Source organism: Lathyrus oleraceus, chromosome 7, assembly GCF_024323335.1.
Source record: "Lathyrus oleraceus cultivar Zhongwan6 chromosome 7, CAAS_Psat_ZW6_1.0, whole genome shotgun sequence".
In the NCBI taxonomy this organism is placed as follows: Eukaryota; Viridiplantae; Streptophyta; class Magnoliopsida; order Fabales; family Fabaceae; genus Lathyrus; species Lathyrus oleraceus.
The window spans coordinates 403,049,040-403,054,743 of NC_066585.1; positions in this window are offsets into that span (position 1 = coordinate 403,049,040).

Genomic DNA, 5,704 nt, shown 5'->3' on the forward strand with positions numbered 1-5,704 from the left:
ATGTGAAATGATCATTTGAAGTTTTGATTTTACCAATTGATGCAGGCCTGTTAAGACCATGCGCAGCCCTAGCAAACTTGATCCAAAATGAATGAATTAGGACTCTTTGCAAAGATTAGATCAAGAGGAACAACTTTTATGTTTAACACTTTTCCATTTGGAACTTGTATCATGCTGAATATTGAGGTGGAAGTTTGGAAATTTGAACATGTTGAAAAAATTTCTAAGTGTCAAGTCATATACTTCAATGTTCCACCTTACTAAACTTTTTATGTGAGCTCCAAATGAGGAAAGTGCCTTCATCTAAGTAGTATATATTTCAAATCCCTTCAAAATGGTCACCAATTTGACATCATTTCGATTTATAATGAGAGAGTTATGCATTTTTGAAGTTGAGGAAAATCACTTGTTCAATGGTATTGGTCCAAAATGACCTATAATGTATCGTCATATCACATGCTCGTAAACGTTGATTTAGCTCTCACTCCAAACATGAAAGTTTAAGTAGACATCTTGAATTTGATTTTCCAACTTGTAAATATTTCATCTCATAAAAATTGAGCAAGTTATGGCCTTGGGAAGTTGACTTTCAAATTAAGGTTTAGACGAAATGACCTATAATGTTTCAACATAGAAAATGACTTTCCAAGCAAAATTAGCTCTAGGCGTCAACATGAAAGTTGTTTGTAATGTCATTTAGAGTAATGTTTCTCTTGGAATCATTTTCATGTGGTGAAAATTGTAGGAGATATGGTCTAGGGAGACCCAGTTTTGATCAGATGAATTCATCTGGCCAACCACCATCAACCAACATGCTAACTTGCAATTCTCTTGACTTTTTAGGCTCATGGTAGATCATATATGCATAAGATGCTGAATTTTGAAGTTACCCTTGAGAAATTTGATCAATTGATGAGGAAGCTTGTTGAAGAAGTTACTCAAGACACCCAGACAAACTAGGGTTTTCAAGGCAAACCAACTCCAAACTCTTGAAGAAATATTGATCAAAATAACATGTAAAGATCATTGGGACTCATATATGATGCTTAGAGATATTATGGATCATTCCTTGGTTGTACTCTTACTTATGAGGGTCTTAAACCCTAGATATGAACTTAATATATCAATGTTGATCATGCCCTACCTACAAAAGAGTTAGGCAAATACAAAGACATATTTTTGGTATTTTGGTTAGTAAAATGACAATATACAAGTATGATACAATCTCATAGTGCTTGGTTATTTCTCCCAAAACAAACCCAATGAAAGAGGGGTAAGGAGGATGCCAAGGTATGATCCCAATGCTAATGCATATGATGAAATTGCATGAGGGATCTCAGGGTCAAAATTGGGGTCTTACATCGTGAAAGAAGCTTCGATAGACTTTCTCCCTTTCTAACTGCTCTTGGGCCAAAAGATCCTTGCACTCTTGGAGAGTGGTCCTTAGATCTAGGATTTTGGCTTCGTAATCCTCCGTAGCTTCCTTTTTCATAGTGTCGCGGCTGGAAAAAGGATAGAGTCGTCACCATCCTTTATTTAATCCTAAGGAACAGAGAAATAATGATAAAACCTAAAAGTTAAAGGTGAGAGACTAGGTTCCGGAATCGGTTAAATAAGGGGTAGGTACTAGGCACCCATTACCTCCATTGTACTCAATGGGATCCTCCTTTAAGTTTAGGGTTAGTGTGTATTCCTAAGGTATTTGCTCGATTACTAGTGATTATTTAATTATTTACAGAAGGTATTCCATTAAATGGATGAGAGACCCAAAAATATTTTTCATTATCGTACTCGCTAGAGTTTATAACTTTGTGTCTACGTACCTTCGCATTAGGTGAAGGATCGGAGTATTGTAGTTCTTCTTGAAGAATGTTGGTCGGTTGGTTGTTTTTATCCCACAAACAATTTCATGCATTGGGGGTGGAGAAATATTCGATTTTTGAAAAATGCCTCAACACACTATGGTAGAGGTCTTACAATTTGAAGTGCGTCGAATCTATTTTTATCCCTTTATTACTTACAAAAAATTGTATTTAATTAATTTAAGAAAATATATTAGAGGTCAGAATTAGGTATTATACGTGACCTACTATCCATATTTTATCCCCGATTGAACCCTTGAAAACCCTAGAGATTTATCCCATATTGTATCCCATGTCCTTGTCCCATTAAATTCGAAAATATCATTTAACTTAATTAACAAAAATAAATTAAATATGATATAATAATATATTACAAAATAAATTAAATATAATACAAACAAAATAAATTAGATGTCATAAGATATATCCCCTATCCCTATTTTATCCCATTTTTATATCCCTTACAACCCTAAGAGTTATCCTTGATTCTAGCCCATGATTCCTGATTTAATTAACCCTAATAACAATATATTCTTAATTAATTAAAATATTACTATTATAATTAATTAATCAAAATTAAAAAAAAAAGATCTTGAATATATAAACAACAAAAAAAACCTAATTATTATTTTAATTGAATTAATCATAAATATTAAATAGATAAATCCTAATTAATAGTTAATTAAGTAATTAATTAACGAAAAATAATAAAGAAACGAGAGCGTGCATTTTGAGTTGGGTCAGTAATAGGTCACCTGAACGGGGGGGTTAATAGTAGAGGAAGGAGGCCCATTGGCCTCTTTGAGCCCACATGGTAGGAGGGCTCCACGGAGAGATATTCAAAGTTTGACTCTCTTCTGGCCCTTTGACCATGATCCTAAGGCTCTGGTGGGATCACGCCAAGGCCCTTGATCTGGATTACCATTCAAAGTACGCTAAAGGGGTGGTTCATATGGGGATTCAATTGGAATACACGGTATTCACACACGTAGAGGAGCATCAATTGACTAAGATAGTCAACTGATATGAAGAGCTTCGAGTTTCCCACTTTGTTGGCATCAGAGAGGTCACGGTGGGGGTATTTAACCCTCACCCCTCTCATCACTCTTTCATTCTTCAATATTATTTCTCTCTCTTCTCTCCCTTCTCTCTAACTCTTCTCTCTACCCTCTCCCTCTGGCCACCCCTTTCTTTGCCTTAACCCGCCTCCCTGACCACCACCTTCAACCGGAATCTTCATGTTCATCATGAACATGAATAACACACAACCCAAAATAAACCTTCCCCCATCCCCTTCCCTAAAACCTCCGTGAACCCCAGATATCCGGTTGAAGATCAACTGGGATCTTCAATCGATGTTCATCTGGGTGATGAATATCAACCCATAAACCTTTAGGGCCCATGAACCCTAACCAAACACGAACCCTAACTTAATCCCCATATGAACCCTGGAGTTCATCGAATGAACCCTAACCCTATATGGGATGAACCTTAACCCTTAAACGAAGAACCCTAACCTTAGTTTCCCAGAAACCCTTTGGATCAAACCTAAGCTCAACGCAACCACCATTAGGCATACATCATAAACAATCAAGCAATCAACATAATCAAATATATAAAGAGTAAAGAGTCTGTGTGGCCAACCTTAGGAGAGGAGGAATTCTCCGGTAAAAGGTAAATTCTTTGGACTCTACTTTCCCTTTTCGTTGCTTATCTCTCTCCTCGTCTAACTTTTATTCTTTTTGTGTGGTTGTGGGGCCTTTCTGATGATGATGGCCAAGCTCAAGCAGATTGGGGTTTCAATGTGAAACCCTAATCCCTTCAATATTGGAGCTCTTAGTGTGGTTTGGTGGATTGTAGAAGCAAGAATTATGAGGATTCTTTTTTAGGGTTTTTCTTCATTTTCTCTAAGTATTATTAGACTTAGGTTTTTATAGAGTGATTTTCTAGGTTTAGAACTTAATTAGATTATCTGATTTGGGAAATTTAGATTTGATTTTTTTCATGTTTGATTTTGTTAGAAAATAGATTAGGGTTTGTGGACCTTGTAATGTATTTGGTCCATTTTTCATTGTAATCATAATTTTGTAATGTATATTGAAATAAATATAGCAATTTTTGATGCAATGCTTAGTCCAACTATGATTTCTGTTTGTGTGATTTTAGGATTTGATTGGGAAGAAGATGAACAGGGTTCAGGTAATGGGTTTGACCTGGTTCAGGTGGACATGGGTCCTACCCGGCCCAGTTGAGAAGTGGAGTCGGATCGCTCAATTGACCCAACCAAATAGGTCCTGGATTGGGTCATGTCTGTTTCTTGACTTAAAAAAAGTCCCTAAGGTCAATAATAATAAAATAAAACACTAATACTAGCTAACTAATGATAATATTAATAATAATTACTAATATTTCTCAAAAAATATTAATAATAATTACTAATATTTCTAAAAAATAATAATATTTTTAATATTTACTAATATTTCTAAAAAATAATAATATTTTTAATATTTACTAATATTTCTAAAAAAACATAAAATAAAACAATAATAATATTAATAATAATTACTAATATTTCTAAAAAAACATTAATAAACGATAGCTACTAATATTCTTAATGTTAATCAAATATTCCTAATATCTTATTAATCATATTAATAATCCCATAATAATAATATTCATAATAAAAAGACCTTAATACCCTTAAATAATAACACAAATACTATCTAACTAATGATAATCAAATACCTAATCTTAATCACTTACCTGAAGTTATGTCCTAGTCTACAGGCCTATGCTTAAATATTAATTAAAACTAAAGTCCATTCCTAAGAAAACAAAATGATTTGACTTTTCGGGTTATTGAGAATTAGATGATTTATGCATTTTCCGGATATCTTAATGTTAGATAAAAAATATAAAGAGGAGGTGGTCAAAATTTCTAATATTTACTAATATTTCTAAGAAACATAAAATAAAACAATAATAATATTAACAATAATTACTAATATTTCTTAAAAAACATTAATAAATGATAATTACTAATATTCTTAATGTTAATGAAATATTCCTAATATCTTATTAATCATATTAATAATCCCATAATAATAATAATATTCATAATAAAAAGACCCTAATACCCTTAAATAATAACACTAATACTAGCTAACTAATGATAATCAAATACATAATCTTAATCAATTACCTGAAGTTATGTCCTAATCTACAAGCCTATGCTTAAATATTAATTAAAATTAAAGTCCATTCCTAAGAAGTCAAAATGACCCCCTTTGACTTTTCAGGTTATTGAGAATTGGATGATTTATGCATTTTCCGGATATGTTAATGTTAGATAAAAATATAAAGAGAAGGTGGTCAAAATTTGGGGTGCGATACATAGCATTAGATCTCTCAACAGTTTTCTCAAGATCCTTGATAGTGTGGTACGCTTGATCTAACTTGTTGTTGCAGAAGTTTAACTCAGAATTAGCTCCTAGTAGAGTGTCACCTAACTATACTCTCTTTCCTTTCACATCCCTAAATCTCGTCTTGTTGACCTCGAATTCCTCATTGACTTTCTTACCCTTGTCTTTCAAGCCGAAGTTTTATTGCTTGGTACAAATGAGTTGGACTCGTAATTGAGTATTTTCCAAATCAAGCTCTCGTATTTTGTCAGTAAGCTTGTCCATATCTTCTTGCAAGATGGGCTCGGGTTCAAGCATCAAAGGTAATGATGAAGGATTAACCGGGAAAGGCATCTTGTTGATTAGACCTCGCTCTCTCACCCACAGAAAGTAGGTATCCTTGGCTAAGATATTTTTGTTCCCCCACTCCTGGTGAATTCT